At 36.0% G+C, this 17,686-nt stretch overlaps 1 protein-coding gene and 1 long non-coding RNA gene across 2 annotated transcripts in view; one reads left to right on the forward strand and one right to left on the reverse strand.

Moving 5' to 3' along the window:
• The window catches only part of LOC107713873 (uncharacterized), a 10,249-nt gene extending 1,325 nt beyond the window's left edge, over positions 1 to 8,924 (reverse strand). The window contains exons 1-2 of the long non-coding RNA XR_001636939.1: positions 8,834 to 8,924; positions 888 to 893 (exon numbers count right to left, since the gene is read on the reverse strand). This is a non-coding gene — a long non-coding RNA (uncharacterized LOC107713873). The remainder of the gene's footprint in view (positions 1 to 887; positions 894 to 8,833) is intronic.
• Positions 1 to 17,686, forward strand: part of LOC107713872 (MOB kinase activator 2-like) — a 47,581-nt gene that overhangs the window by 4,450 nt on the left and 25,445 nt on the right. The gene's annotated exons all lie outside the window — the stretch shown is intronic.

Here is a 17,686-nt window from a genome sequence, read left to right on the forward strand (position 1 = left end):
CCTGCTGATTACAGAACCGGCATTACTATCAAAATGCGCATGACAATCTCATTTGATTAATCGTGCAGCCCTAACGCAGAGTCTTAGATCTCAACAACAAGCGATTTTCTTCCCCTTTTTAAAGCTGATTAGCCTATTTATATTTATATATGAACGGTTTTGTGATTAGTTGTTTGTGTGGTTGTTCTCTCTCAGACATGCAACCCATTGTTTGGGTCGTGACTCACTAGTTGACAATTATTTGTTACACGAGACACAAATCGGGGGCTCGTCCGGGATGCGAAACCGAAAAGTGACTTATACCTCCAAACCACAGCACGTTAAAGTTGTTTGCATACTGTCAAGCCTGAGCTCGATGATCTTAAATGTGATTGCTAGAAGTGAAGCAAAATATCAGATATGCCATTTGCTTGGCTTTCCTCCCTGTTAAGGTCAGAAGTGCCTTCACTGCAGGACCAGATATGCTCAACTGGATATGAAGACATGCATCCAGTTAACCCTGATAGAAACTAGGCTTTATATTCTGCAGTTTGCAGTGTTGAATTCCCAGCACAGCACCCAGCTTAATGCCTACAGCAGAGCTTGTCTCCTGTCCCACACCTCTTAGGGCTGAATAATTGGGCTTGTGGAGGTTGTGTTGGTAGACAGCGAGAGAGACTGAAGGAATAGCCTTGCTGCATATGTGTGTTTTCATGTGGATCAGATCTGTTGTCTGTTCTGCTCTGATGCTGGTCAGTGTAAGTGTGATGGGTATTAGTTGACAGTTTCTTCCACTAGCTGGAAGCACCCGTGTTCCGGCCAAAGAAGGGAAAGCTGAGGAGTAGACATGACAGACCTGGAGAGTCTGTGCTGCCTATGTAGGGCCTGTGGAAACAGCTGGGCTTTACACACACCTGGATACGGCCTGAATGCATTCAAGTTTGCGTCAGATTTTAATTTTGTAGTATTTTATGAATCTGAATCTGACACTATGAATCTGAAATTTAGATTTTTTTTTTTCTTTTGTGGTGTTTTGTTTTATTTATTTATTTTCTATATTCCGTTTTAATGTTTAATAAAATTTTAGTAATCAAAAAGCATGTCTAATTGAATTCACAAAATGGATACAATTTAATAACAATTTATTAACATTTTTCCCAAGTTCTGTGTTTTCAGTTTTTATTTTTCTAGATGTAACTTTAATGGTTTAGTTATATTTTAATCAAAAGTCTAATCAGATAAACTTTAACTATTTTATATCTTAATTTTATTTAAAAAAAATTTTTTGCAATAACAGGGCTCTATGAAATGTTAAATTTTTCAGAAATTCAGAAGTTTTTTTTCTAGATTTATGATTTGATACAAATTAATTACTAAGGATGATGATGGTAATCAATGAAAGTATAACATTTAATCAATTGAAATGTACCAATTTAATATCTCTTTTATTTGCAATAATGAAATAATTATTTACATTTTTTTTTTTTTTTTTAGAGCAAATGTAAAGTAATCCGGATGCATGACTGAGACCCGCGGCATTGACGCCATGTTCTGAATGATAGTGGTGTTTATAAAGATTTTTAAAAATCCTGTGCCGGCTCTTTTTAAGTCTGTCTGTGATTCTCAGCTGGTTTGGTTTCAGCAAACATAGTCAGGCGTGCAAAAGTGTCCTTAAAATCAAAACAACCAAATATCTTTAGGGCTGAACCACTAAGGACCTCAACAACCACAAAAAAGTCATTGTTTTCATTGTTTTTGACCATGTAACCTTGCATAAATAATGTTGTTACAAAACTAATATTTTAGATTTTTTTTTTTGTGAAATTTCTCAATTCTCATTTCCAATTTTGATACCACTGCAACAACTACTAGCCAAGCTAATTTAAAGTTCAGACATTATTAAAGACAAGTAAACAGTTGAATTGCAAGGAACAGCACAAATAAATGCAACAAAGATACTATAAACTAAGCAGTGTTTAAAGTTCTAGGTATGGTTAAGAATAGTTATTTAGGTAATCAAATATAAAATATCACAGCATAATTTTAACTTTATACTGTAGATTAGGGCTGCACGATAAATCGCATGCGATGTTTAACGCGCATCTTATCAGTAAAGCCGGTTCTGTAATCAGCGGTAAATCTCCATCACGTGCGTGCTTTCACATTGAGCAGCATTAACTACACAGAGCCGTTGTTCACTGACGAGCTGCAAGTCTAATCAGATAAACTTTAACTATTTTATATCTTAATTTTATTTAAAAAACATTTTTTGCAATAATAGGGCTCTATGAAATGTTAAATTTTTCAGAAATTCAGAAGTTTTTTTTCTAGATTTATGATTTGATACAAATTAATTACTAAGGATGATGATGGTAATCAATGAAAGTATAACATTTAATCAATTGAAATGTACCAATTTAATATCTCTTTTATTTGCAATAATGAAATAATTATTAAATTTTTTTTTTTTTTTTTTTTTTTAGAAATTCAGCTGTTTAGAGCCATACTTTTGATTTATTCATCTGGAATTTGCCAGATTCCACAAATATTTGCATTGTACGGTAAATTATGACTTCAGTCATTCCGTCACAGGCGTCCGTATTTTCTGGATTGCATAAATCATAGGGCCATTATATAGGCTAGTCGTAGACTGACATATTATCTGTAAAATGTTGACATAGGTTGGATAGATGCACCTGTAAAGTAGTAAATGTTCAATGTACGTTTTTTGTTTTAATGTGTGTGTGTGTGTGTGTGAGATTAATCCTTATTAAAGTATCAAGCGCTCTCTGTTTGAGTTTTTAAATTGGCAAGATATTAAAACGCATACAAATAATAATCTTTTGGAACAATGCAGTCCTTATTGTCGATCTGCATAGGCCCAACAATAAACAATGTATTAACTGAATAAGAAAATTGACAATTTTGAAAATGCATGAACGGCTGCAGAAGGGCGATTAACCAGTCTAGCAAATGGGACAAACACTGGGCCAAATGTTTGTCATTTTTAACCAAGTGAGATAATTTTGTGCAACAATACCATAGAGTTTGATTGGACGCAGAGTAGGGCTGCACGATAAATCGAAATGGAATCGAGATCGCGATTCGACAGAAGCTGCGATTGTCATGCGTATCTTTCAGTGAAGCACGGTTCTGTGATCAGCAGTAAATCTCCATCCAAAGGCCAGAGGGCGCTCTCACGCTGAAACTCCAAATACGCCTCGCAGAAGAAACCTTGTTTTAATGTGTGTGTGTGTGTGTGTGAGAGAGAATGTGCAAAAAAAGAAAGTTACTATTATTTAGTTTTCACAATACCAAAAGTTCACTGGCTGATACGATACCATAACAAACATGGTGCTGAACTGTTTTATTTAAATGTAAATATTAACATTTTAAATGATAAAGCTTTTTGTATTAAACATTGCTTAAGGGAACATAAGTATACTGCAGTTGCATAAAATGTTTCCTGTTGTTGTGTTTTTCATGTGCTTCCAGTCTGTGACCGTGTTTGAGTGTTGCAGCATATTTCTCTGTTGGGTTTGGGTGCGAAGGTCTCTGCCAATAGAGGCCAGTTATGTGAATGAACTAGTTCAAGAGCTTTCCACAGAGTCAGAATAGAGAAGATCACTCTGTTTTATGGTCTAACTGATAAAGTAGGAAGTAGGTTACATCAGCACTCACCTTAAGTAATGGCTTTGTAAAGTGTTTATAGCTTGTCTGTTTCGAATTAATTGAAAGTGAAAGTAAACTTGTGAAATTGCTCCCTTTCCGAGTATATTCTGCTGAATGTGTTTTGATGCACACATCGACAGCATATGAAGAAAAATAACGTGCCGTATAATGTTTCACTTCCTATTTCTGCTGCAGAAAATATATGTAACCTTGTGCTTCCTTTTCTCTAAAATAGAAGAAAAAAAACACATCCTCTGGTTATTTGTGTTTGTGGTGAAGCAAAAACAGCCTCTGTCAAATTTTTATTTTCAGAGGTAGTTTTTTTGGTATATGGTATTTTGTATGAATTATGGAAAGGTAATTAAATAACTGCTTGAATTTTGGTCTGTTTGTCCCACAAAGCATTTGTTTGGCTTTAGAAGCTTGATTTGTCTAAACCACTTTCATGATTTGTTTTGATGCATTTTGTGTTTTTTGTTTGTTTGTGAAAAAAAAAAAATCTTAAAAATAAAATTATTCTTAACTACTATTCAATAAAATTAAGAATATTTTGTAATCCAAATAAATAAATAAATACAATAACTGTAATAGAATAAGAAGTATAAAAATACAAACTAAAAAAAAAAAGTTATTATCTTTTACTTAAGATCGTTCTAAAGCCAAACCACTCATTTTATTCTTAAGGACAAGAAATAGAGTTAGAGGCCCGCTTTTGCACATTTTATGAACTTATTAGAATTTAAGGAATTTCTTAACTTTATCTCTTAAGATTTTTGTAATTTTAGACCCAAATAAGATGCTTTCATTGTATTGAGCAAAACTACTTATTGTGTGTTGCACAAAAGAAAGTCATATAGGTTTGGACACTTAAGGGTGAGTAAATAAATAAATGGAAATAAATTTTTTTTCAAACTATCACGTGAAGAACCAAATGCATCACTATGCATTGGCATCCAGAGCCTTGCATTATAAATGCAATGCAGCGTGTGATAATGGTTTATTATGGAGCTGTGCTGGATGCATAAATGTGTCTCACAGACGGAGAAGCACTGTCTCGTCTCTCTCATGTGAGGCCTGTGAGTCACTCGTCTCTCCTCTCTCTCTGTTCTGGCGTCTCTGGCTTCCCAGGTCTGACGTCACGTCTGTGTCGTCACGGCTGTAGCCTGCGGACGCTGCTCGGGAACATGTGACCCCTCCGCCGGGGCACGGAGGATGAGGAGATGAACACGGATTGGGCCTCCCTGCAGGCCTGACGCTTTTTATAGATCCCAGCCAGTTAAACAGAGGATGCTGGAGATGCTGGTGAAGGAAATGACAAACGAGGATGCCCAAAATGATTAGAACACTAGTATTTTCACCAGCTAAAAAATGGTTTTAATCTATCATTTGCTGTAGTGTGTCAGTAGGAAATATCAGTTTGCATTTCCAAACATTCATTTGGCCATTAATTGTAATAATACAGTGAGATTTTTGTGCTCCACACAGAGATCCGATCTGATCATCATCAGTCTGTCTGTGATTACATGAAGCAACTGAGACAGACTAAATCCAGAAGAACTGTGTCTCCGAGACGCTTCAAGAAACCTCCTGCAAAGCTCCTGAGAAACTCTGCTCAAGTGCACCGAGGGCAAAAGCTGCTTTAAAAGCAAAGGATGCTCACAACAAATGTTGATATAATTTAGTTAATAGAAGTTAATTGATAAGGAAAATCTATTTATGACATAATTTTTTTTTTTTTGAGCATTTTTACACCAGTGCCTAAAACTTTTAACAGTACTGTAGCTTTGCAGGAGGTTTCTTGAAGCGTCTTGGAGACACAGTTCTTCTGGATTGAGTCTGTCTCAGTTTCTTCATGTAATCACAGACAGACGGATGATGATCAGATCTCTGTGTGGAGCACAAACATATATCTCACTGGATTATTACAATGAATGGCCAAATGAATGTTTGGAAATGTAAACTGATATTTCCTACTGACACACTACAGCAAAAGATAGAAATAACTGACTTAAAACCAATTTATTCGCTGGTGAAAATACTAGTCTTCTAATAATTTTTTGCCACCACTGTATCTCATTTGTTCTTTCTCATTATTCTTCTCGAAATCACACACTGCACACTAAGAGCTCGTTGTTGTCCTTTAAACAGCTGTCTATAGATCAGGCCTCGTGTGTTTAAATTAGGCTGTTTTCACACTTAGTTTTGATTGCTTGGTTTGAAGCTGAGCTGCATTGATTAATCGACATCAAACCCAAATCGTGCAATTATCAAATTGCAAAGGCTGTGATTTCATGAAATATATCCATTGCGTGTTTTAAAGTGAAGCTGTGTTCATTTACACATGAGCAGCTCGTGATCTGGTGTTTTCAGCATCTCAAAGCATTTACAGTAAATGCTGCTTCACACAAACTTCATCTCTGCATTTGGAAACGCGATGTGTGCCAAACGTTTTCCCATCCTTGTAATGAGAAATTTGAAAATGAAGAAATTAAGACATATTAATACTGTAATTTTACAGTTGCAATGTAAAATAAATAAATATTTTTATATTATTTTACAGTGAAATTACAGTGTTTTTAATAGTATAATATTGTAGTAATTTAAAGAAGTAATATTTCTTAAATAGTTTTTTTATTTCTAGTCTTTTACTTTTTAATTTTTAGTCATGTTTACTCTGTTATTTTGTTGTAGTAGTAGGAATAATAATAATAATAATAATAATCATTATTATGTTTTTTAACCCAAACCTTAAACCTTACATCGTGTAATAAATAAATAAATAAATGCATACATACATACAAACAAACAAACAAATAAATAGTATTTATTGATTTTTAGCCATATTGTTGTAATCAAAAAACATTTCTTTGCCAAATTTTGCAGCCCTACAAACAAGCACAGAAAACCTGGATTTTTCTTTAAACACATTTTAAATCACAATTACAGTTTGTACCTGAAAAATGGCAGTTATATTAAATCTTGCTGCTGAGTTCAAGTCTATTCCTCTCTGCCAGCCGCTTTAGGGCTCATCCACACGAAGCCAGAGCTGTTCCTATCTGATCTACATTCTTCCGCAAACACGGCGTCATATCATGAAATATCGGCATACTCACAAAACCACTGAAACTGACTCAAAACGATGTAGCATACATGCCAGACCGGTATGTGGCGCTGTAATTCTGCGACAGAGATACACTAAAAATGGAGAAGAGTCGGAGCATGCGCATAAACCTTGCGTGCTGTATACAAACCCAATGTTGGATCCGTCTGGACGAAAGACCGATACTATACCAAATGTTTACGTATACAGCTACACAGTGTGAAAATTAAATTTACTTTTGGCTCCAAACTGTGGTATGATTGTCATCAGTGTGAGGCGCAGCAGCAGCCTTTCACCAATGTCTCTTCGTAACAACTCACTAGGGATGGGCGATATGGGCTTAAAAATATATCACAATATGTCTGGTATTTATTGCGATAACGATATCAATGACAATAATTCAGGGAATCCTGTTTCTTTAGAGAAAAGTATTATCTTTCCTATTTTTACCCAAAATAGGGTGTTGTGAGCATTACTGAGTACACACGTAATGTAATGACTGTTTAATTCATTCTGTAAGCCGGAGGGCGCCCTCGCGCAGAAACTCCACATATGCATCGCAGAAGTAATAGCACTGACGACGCTCCAGGAAATCCCTAATATGGACAAAGGCATCCAGTTATCGCTGAATAAAACGCACAACGGAGATAGAGAAATTCTAACTGATGAAACACGAAGACAATAAATATACGATTACACAAAATATATGGTTTATCTGTGTTCTTCAAGCAATCTTGGGTATTTTTTATAAAGAATGTACATTTACAACTAGGCTTTATCGATATTATCGCGGGAAGACTAATTCTTATTTGGGAAGATTTTTTACCGGTATATTGCAAACGCCCATCCCTACAACTCAGGATAAGAAGATGCCAGCTTCACTCTTTTATTCATGATTTTGTCCAGTTGGATTTACCAGCCTATTTTAGGCTGTCTATACAAGAGAACTTTCAAACCGCTTTCATACCAACCAAACAAGGGTTGATGTGGAAGCGTTTGTCTTTGCATCTGTCTTGCCGTTCTCTTCCTCTCATGTGTTTTTCAGTTGTTTCTGATGACCTACATTGCATCCTCCATCGCTGCGTGTGTAAGAGTGTCACTTTCTTCATTATATCTTTTCCTCTTCCTCCATTTGTTTCTTTGGCTGTTCTCGTCCTTGCGTGTCCTTCAGCGTGACCTCAGTGCGTTTCTTGCAGTCTGAAAAGAATGTGCATAAAATGTCCCAACAGCCTGACTGCTATCACTGAAATTATTAGTATTTTAGCCAATCAGAAACACAAACTCTGCACATTTGGGTTCGCTGACTCGTTTTTGGAGCACAGCAGGGTTTTGGAAAAGGCGTGTGTGGTTGAAGTTTGCAAAATGACTGGAATAGCTTACATCACCTTTTTAGGGTTTGCATACTTAAATGCAGTGAGGCAAATGCAAATGAAGCGCGTGAGAGAGAGGGATTCCGATTGAAGCTTGTCTTTTCCTTGTATGGAGCAGGAATGGGCTTTAGTTGGATTATGTAGTGTGATATCAGGCGTCCTGCAGGCTTCCCCTATACCTCACAGATCGTGTGTGTGTGTGTGTGTGTGTGTGTGAATCTACATGGCTGCTGGATTTGAAGTGCTTCCTCTCCTGTTCTGCACAAAACCAAGGCTCATTGGAAATACGTGCTTGTGGCAACTAGGGTTGTGCGATATTGACAAAAAAATTATTGGGATTTTATCGATAATTAGACGATATTTTGCTGAGTGTGTTATTGTGCTGGTATCTTAAGGACTACCGTGGACAGCTGACTCCTAAAGTTTTTGATTTTCTTCATATTCTGGGTGGTGGTCAGTTCACTCTGATAGAAATTAATATTTTCCAATAAGTTTAAATTAATTTGTACTTTTTAGGCATTTTTACCTTTATAAAGCAATTTCCAAAATTTTGCATCATCTTTTGAGTCAAATTCTTACATTTAATCAGTGAATTAGAATAATAAGATATTTGGGCTGTTACCAAGCAAATGAAATCAGTATCAACAAAATTCATCTTTACAATGCAGAGGAAACACAGAAGCTGCGTCTGAAGCGGCATTTAGACGTAAACTGTTTAGTGCAGAACATGAATGCTTAACCTGCAATTGCAAATGCATAAATAATGTTTTGATATATTAAACATAAAATGTTGAATACTGTTATTCGAAATGATCTGAATAATAACTTAAAATGTGAAATTAAAACCGCTAGCAGGTAGCATCAAGTCACTGTTAATAAGTGAGTCATTGCAATTGAACCGAATCATTTAAACGGTTGATTCATTCAGGAACGAAACGCGTTCAGAGACGCAAAACAACATTGCTGTGTTTAGAATTATATTTGTAGTCGAAATAGAGCAAAAGCAGGCAATATTGTGTCTAAAACGTAAGTCTCTTAAGTTCTTTTTGAACTGTTGTAAAATATTACATGTGTAATGGTAATCATGGTAATTTTTTGAGAAATAACGGCACTCTCCGTGTGATATTGATTTACTATATGAAATATAAATATATAAATTTTCTGTCCCCATATCTTGAATTTTGTGATCATTCTAAATGCATTGTATGCATCTAGACTTCATGTAATGTATGCGTGTACTCTGTAGGTGTGTTTTGAAAGGTTTTTCCAAAATACTCGATATTGTCAAATCGATATTTTCATGGACGATATATATATCGCACACCCCTAGTGGCAACATTTCTGCAATACGTTATTATGTACCTTACTGCATGTTTCGCGGCAGTTTCAAAGTGAAATGTCCAGTGACTGGCGCTAAAACACATGTTCAATACGTCATTTAAACGGTTGATTCATTCAGGAACGAAACGCGTTCAGAGACGCAAAACAACATTGCTGTGTTTAGAATTATATTTGTAGTCGAAATAGAGCAAAAGCAGGCAATATTGTGTCTAAAACGTAAGTCTCTTAAGTTCTTTTTGAACTGTTGTAAAATATTACATGTGTAATGGTAATCATGGTAATTTTTGGAGAAATAACGGCACTCTCCGTGTGATATTGATTTACTATATGAAATATAAATATATAAATTTTCTGTCCCCATATCTTGAATTTTGTGATCATTCTAAATGCATTGTATGCATCTAGACTTCATGTAATGTATGCGTGTACTCTGTAGGTGTGTTTTGAAAGGTTTTTCCAAAATACTCGATATTGTCAAATCGATATTTTCATGGACGATATATATATCGCACACCCCTAGTGGCAACATTTCTGCAATACGTTATTATGTACCTTACTGCATGTTTCGCGGCAGTTTCAAAGTGAAATGTCCAGTGACTGGCGCTAAAACACATGTTCAATACGTGACTGTGGCACGTTTTTATTACTTTGCTTCAGGTACGTATTGCAGGAGTTCAGAATTTAAATGTCCGGTGATTGACGCTGGAAGGTTAATGCTCTATTGTGTTGGAAAATAACATCCCCCTACACCAAACCCAACCCTAAACCTACCCGATAGTGTTATTGAATGCAGAAGTGATGTCAAAAAACACATTTGCTGATGCAACCCTGCTATTTTAACTTCCTTGTATGCAGGTTTGAGCTGTTTTTAAAAACTGTATCGTAAGTGCAACGCCATATCGGGTGCGCTACCGAGCAAACCTACTGCGTCAGAAAAACCATGCATATGAAGCTGGATATGTGACGCTAACATTCAAAAGTATCAGTTTTCAAATCTGCATGTTAGAATGGTTTTGAAGTCATAAGACAATATTGTGCGAAAATTCCACGTTCTTAATCGAAACTCTGCCCATGCAAATCACAATTTGTGTGAAAATGAATAAAAGTGGTCTGAGTTTTAGTGTTCATTTCAACTGGAAACTGCAGTGATTCGTACATATAGGTACATTGTTTTAGGTAGAGGCACGTATGGGTAGGTTCTGCAACATATCGTGCATGTTAGTTAAAGTTTGGGTCTGGAAACCGAAAGGTCATAAACCTACAGAGAGGGATTTGTTCCTGTAATTGGCATCTAATTTCCTCTAAATAAGTGTCAACTAAATGACAAGCGTTTTCATGTACATGTCCAGATAAATCCTGGCCTACTTCTTACCAAATGACCTTGGATATCAAGATTTAACATTGTACAGAAACCAGTTCTCTACCAATCGTACTCGCGCTGTTGCGCTGCGGTAAGATTACCGCTGCTGTGTGTAAAGGACAGGGAATGTTGTGCATGTTGTTGACCCGTAGTAGCCTTCTCACAGTCTTGAACGGATAAGATCGAACAAAATAATCTCCTGTAAAATCACTTCTGAGCTGTTCAGGGATCAGCCGTTTCTCAGAGTAAGGCCATAGTGCTTCTTTCGTGTGGTTGTGATCTCTTTTGCATGAGGTTTTGGTCCTGATTCAATATTCAAATGTGTGCACTGAACTTTTGTGAGGCACGGAAAGCTGATCGGTTATTGGTTGAGCCGTTTATCATGCCTCATTCATTTTAAGTTAAAGGGGTAGTTCATACGAAAAATCCCCCTGCATGAGTTTCTTTATTATGCTGAGCACAAAAGAAGATGTTAGTAACCATACCGTTGCTGGTAGCCATTGACTTCCATAGTGTATTTTTTCCATGCTTCCCTACAATTGTCCATTTAAGCATAATGTTAATAAATCTGGTGGTGTGAATGTTTACTTAGATGAAGGTTAGAAACCTGCAATCTATTCTTTTCTCATTAAAGGTTTCTGGCTTGGCTTTGGATGAAAACTTCAAGTCAAGTCACATTAAATACAGGATATTTTGACTGTTGTAAAAAGTTAATTTGGTGAACAGACGCTCAAACTGATGCATCTGGACCAACGAGGTTTGTTCTCACGCATGTTTGAGCTTCTGTTTATCAATGTTTGATGTGCTCTATGTATGTGCGTTGATTTTGTTTATATGTGAATGAAAGCCTGAATTAAATCTGTTCACCATATCCAGCAATCATGTGTCTTTAGAACAGTTGGATTAAATGGCTCAATTCATATGGACTTCTTTTATGATGTCTTTATGAACTTTTCGAAGCATCACGTTTTGACAGAAATCTCATTCAAAATGCCTTCGTTTGGCTTTCAAAGATGAAGAAAAATGATCATCATTTATTCAACCTCATGTTGTTCCACACCTGTGTGACGTTCGTTCTTCTGTCGACACACAATCCGATGCTTTGAAGAACATTAGGAACCCAATCACATTGGAGCCCATTGGTTTGACAGTCAGTGGAAAGAATTAAAATGATGTTTGACGGATCGTTTGAAAATTCAATTTCAAATTGGATTTCAAGTAAGCATTGTAGTCGATACATATTTGCTTGAAATTGTGGTCCATCCAAAACCAGTTTGATTAGTTTGTATCCTCATACAAAAATGCATTAGATCATCACCTTTGCTTTGAGACGCAGCTATAATATCTGGGCCCTTTCATCTATGTGAGTCTGGTTAGTTTTTGCTTTCTCAGCAGCGTTGCATAATGGCTTTCTTTGCTATTTCTTGTGGATTTTCAGTGCCTTGTCCTTACTCTCCATCTGCAAGTCTGTGCGACTGGCACTCAATAGTATTATGCATGCCGTACTTGGCGGATTTTCAGCTTACTCTCCGTCTTCAAGTCTGTGTGACTGGCACTCAATAGTATTATGCATGCCGTACTTGCCGTACTTGTGGCTCGTTGCACATGTGTGCTCTTCATATCTCTGTGTATGTTACATGTTGCCGAGGCCCGCGGAGTGAGCGCAGCATCATCTGAGCGTTATGTAAGCGTTAGCCAGCTGTGGAATGCACTTCAGCTAATGCCTGTGTAATCCAGCACTGGAGCTAGAGATGGAGCTCCTCTCTTCAGTCTCCAGCTCTCATCCCAACCCTCTTCCCGAAGGATTAGAGCACAGATCCGTCCTCACCGAATACAGCCGCCCCTCCATCGTTTCTCACTGCATTGCTTTTAGTGATTCATGTGGCATCACAACATGAGGACATTACCATATAAGTAATTATAAGTAATTTAACAGTAATTTGGCCTGAACTGTGAACTGCACCAGTAGATGGAGGTGAGCTAATTATAACAGAGCTCATGCGCATATAGTCTTGTCTTAAAGGTACATCATAGCAAAACAGCCTGATTAATTTAAAGATTGACTGGGAATAAATATTAACCTAATATTAATTGATTGATGAATTTATTTATTTACTTGTTTATTTAAGCATAAATGCATTTATTTATGCATGCAATTATGCATTCATTTATTTATACATGCATGCATTTTCTTTATAAATGTGTTAATGAATTTTTTTTTTTTTATGCATTAATGCATTCGTGTATTTATTAAAAAAATGTTTAATTGTTTGTTTATGCATTTATTTATTTATGCATTAATGCATTTGTTTATAAGTGCATTAATGCATTTATTTATTTATCTATTTAAGCATAAATGCATTTATTTATGCATGTAATTATGCATTCATTTACTTAAGCATGAATGCATTTTCTTTATAAATGTGTTAATGGATTTATTTGTTTATGCATTAATGCATTTATGTATTTATTGAAAAATTGTTTGTTTATGCATTTGTTTATAAGTGCATTAATGCATTTATTTATTTAGTTATTTATTTATCTATTTAAGCATAAATGCATTTATTTATGCATTAATGTATTTATTTATAATTTTTTTTTTTTTTCTATAAACTTATTTAAGCATTAATGCATATATTTATGCATGCATTCATGTTTTTTTACTGGGTCTACTGGGTTTTTAGGTGGTTGCGTAATTCCTTAGCAAATACGAAGCTGATTGACCCTTCTCTATACCTTAGTAACTGTTGCTGTCTGCGATTTTCTCACAAGCTTTTGTGCTACTCGCACCCCATATAGGTACATTGTTTTAGGTAGAGGCACGTATGGGTAGGTTCTGCAACATATCGTGCATGTTAGTTAAAGTTTGGGTCTGGAAACCGAAAGGTCATAAACCTACAGAGAGGGATTTGTTCCTGTAATTGGCATCTAATTTCCTCTAAATAAGTGTCAACTAAATGACAAGCGTTTTCATGTACATGTCCAGATAAATCCTGGCCTACTTCTTACCAAATGACCTTGGATATCAAGATTTAACATTGTACAGAAACCAGTTCTCTACCAATCGTACTCGCGCTGTTGCGCTGCGGTAAGATTACCGCTGCTGTGTGTAAAGGACAGGGAATGTTGTGCATGTTGTTGACCCGTAGTAGCCTTCTCACAGTCTTGAACGGATAAGATCGAACAAAATAATCTCCTGTAAAATCACTTCTGAGCTGTTCAGGGATCAGCCGTTTCTCAGAGTAAGGCCATAGTGCTTCTTTCGTGTGGTTGTGATCTCTTTTGCATGAGGTTTTGGTCCTGATTCAATATTCAAATGTGTGCACTGAACTTTTGTGAGGCACGGAAAGCTGATCGGTTATTGGTTGAGCCGTTTATCATGCCTCATTCATTTTAAGTTAAAGGGGTAGTTCATACGAAAAATCCCCCTGCATGAGTTTCTTTATTATGCTGAGCACAAAAGAAGATGTTAGTAACCATACCGTTGCTGGTAGCCATTGACTTCCATAGTGTATTTTTTCCATGCTTCCCTACAATTGTCCATTTAAGCATAATGTTAATAAATCTGGTGGTGTGAATGTTTACTTAGATGAAGGTTAGAAACCTGCAATCTATTCTTTTCTCATTAAAGGTTTCTGGCTTGGCTTTGGATGAAAACTTCAAGTCAAGTCACATTAAATACAGGATATTTTGACTGTTGTAAAAAGTTAATTTGGTGAACAGACGCTCAAACTGATGCATCTGGACCAACGAGGTTTGTTCTCACGCATGTTTGAGCTTCTGTTTATCAATGTTTGATGTGCTCTATGTATGTGCGTTGATTTTGTTTATATGTGAATGAAAGCCTGAATTAAATCTGTTCACCATATCCAGCAATCATGTGTCTTTAGAACAGTTGGATTAAATGGCTCAATTCATATGGACTTCTTTTATGATGTCTTTATGAACTTTTCGAAGCATCACGTTTTGACAGAAATCTCATTCAAAATGCCTTCGTTTGGCTTTCAAAGATGAAGAAAAATGATCATCATTTATTCAACCTCATGTTGTTCCACACCTGTGTGACGTTCGTTCTTCTGTCGACACACAATCCGATGCTTTGAAGAACATTAGGAACCCAATCACATTGGAGCCCATTGGTTTGACAGTCAGTGGAAAGAATTAAAATGATGTTTGACGGATCGTTTGAAAATTCAATTTCAAATTGGATTTCAAGTAAGCATTGTAGTCGATACATATTTGCTTGAAATTGTGGTCCATCCCAAACCAGTTTGACTAGTTCGTATCCTCATACAAAAATGCATTAGATCATCACCTTTGCTTTGAGACGCAGCTATAATATCTGGGCCCTTTCATCTATGTGAGTCTGGTTAGTTTTTGCTTTCTCAGCAGCGTTGCATAATGGCTGTCTTTGCTGTTTCTTGTGGATTTTCAGTGCCTTGTCCTTACTCTCCGTCTTCAAGTCTGTGTGACTGGCACTCAATAGTATTATGCATGCCGTACTTGGCTTAGGATTGGCTCGTTGCACATGTGTGCTCTTCATATCTCTGTGTATGTTACATGTTGCCGAGGCCCGCGGAGTGAGCGCAGCATCATCTGAGCGTTATGTAAGCGTTAGCCAGCTGTGGAATGCACTTCAGCTAATGCCTGTGTAATCCAGCACTGGAGCTAGAGATGGAGCTCCTCTCTTCAGTCTCCAGCTCTCATCCCAACCCTCTTCCCGAAGGATTAGAGCACAGATCCGTCCTCACCGAATACAGCCGCCCCTCCATCGTTTCTCACTGCATTGCTTTTAGTGATTCATGTGGCATCACAACATGAGGACATTACCATATAAGTAATTATAAGTAATTTAACAGTAATTTGGCCTGAACTGTGAACTGCACCAGTAGATGGAGGTGAGCTAATTATAACAGAGCTCATGCGCATATAGTCTTGTCTTAAAGGTACATCATAGCAAAACAGCCTGATTAATTTAAAGATTGACTGGGAATAAATATTAACCTAATATTAATTGATTGATGAATTTATTTATTTACTTGTTTATTTAAGCATAAATGCATTTATTTATGCATGCAATTATGCATTCATTTATTTATACATGCATGCATTTTCTTTATAAATGTGTTAATGAATTTATTTTTTTTTATGCATTAATGCATTCGTGTATTTATTAAAAAAATGTTTAATTGTTTGTTTATGCATTTATTTATTTATGCATTAATGCATTTGTTTATAAGTGCATTAATGCATTTATTTATTTATCTATTTAAGCATAAATGCATTTATTTATGCATGTAATTATGCATTCATTTACTTAAGCATGAATGCATTTTCTTTATAAATGTGTTAATGGATTTATTTGTTTATGCATTAATGCATTTATGTATTTATTGAAAAATTGTTTGTTTATGCATTTGTTTATAAGTGCATTAATGCATTTATTTATTTAGTTATTTATTTATCTATTTAAGCATAAATGCATTTATTTATGCATTAATGTATTTATTTATTTATTTATTTATTTTTCTATAAACTTATTTAAGCATTAATGCATATATTTATGCATGCATTCATGTTTTTTTACTGGGTCTACTGGGTTTTTAGGTGGTTGCGTAATTCCTTAGCAAATACGAAGCTGATTGACCCTCCTCTATACCTTAGTAACTGTTGCTGTCTGCGATTTTCTCACAAGCTTTTGTGCTACTCGCACCCCTCCCACACACACACACACACACACTTTTTCAATCTTTGAACCAGTAGTTGAATCTGTAAATTTCACCATAAACAAGTGCGACATTATTAAAAACCTCTGTATTTGTTCCAAAGTAAATTTAATGTTAACCACATTTTCAACATTTCTGTATTGATTCAGATCACTGCAGCATCTGCAGATTTCCCAGTTCATTGTTGAAACATTGTACTGTTTAGTTATAGACAAGGTTTTTAACTATTCGGGTGACTATGAGAAATATTTAGTTTTGTTTTTAAACCATTTTGATGAATAATTTCTTTAAAGAAAAACTGATTAAAATGCTTTGAGATGTCATCTCAACCCATGTGAACATCATATCTGTAATATATAATATTCTACTTTCACTGAACACAAGTGGATGTGTTAAAGCAGTGTAATAGCGTTTGGTTTGGCCTCACAAACACACAGCCTGCTTTACCAGGGCATGCAGAGACACCGCGTTCAGGCTCGGCTTGTTTTGCCTTTGAGGCTTATATCCACACAGTCTCTTGTGCTTTCCCTCAGCCACCTGCCGGAGAGGAGCAGTGGGGCAGGGGAGGTCATTAGCCTTCGCTCTTTCACAACACACTTTTCACAACTGCCTCAGTTTGTACAGCTTCAAAGGCCTTTCAGGCTGCTGCATGTTCACAGATTGCTGCTTTGCTTTCCACAAATGACCTTCAGCTGTGAGATAGCGAGAGTGTAAATGCCACTGATTAGGCTAACTATATCATTCACGCATCCAGATCCTGGCTCTCGGAGACACTGCAGTGAATCACTCACGACTGGCATTGCGTTTGGATTTTCTTCTATTGAAATGTCAGTCAAAGTGAAATCCGACCCGAGTGCCAGGATCAGACCGGCAGCTTCACAAGCAGACTTTGAGACACTGGTCATGTTTGGATTTAAATGCTAGTTTACTGCATACTGCACTGCGAATACTATATATATAAATATTAGTGCTGTCAAACGATTAATCGCATCCAAAATAAAAGATTTGTTTACATAATGTACAAGTGTGTACTGTGTATATTTATTATGTATATATAGAAAATATAGAAAATATGTTATGTTTATATATATATATATATATATATATACACATGTAAATATTTTCAAAATATATACAG

This window comes from Sinocyclocheilus rhinocerous, unplaced genomic scaffold (genome assembly GCF_001515625.1).
Source record: "Sinocyclocheilus rhinocerous isolate Xijiao unplaced genomic scaffold, SAMN03320098_v1.1 scaffold929, whole genome shotgun sequence".
NCBI classification, from domain to species: domain Eukaryota; kingdom Metazoa; phylum Chordata; class Actinopteri; order Cypriniformes; family Cyprinidae; genus Sinocyclocheilus; species Sinocyclocheilus rhinocerous.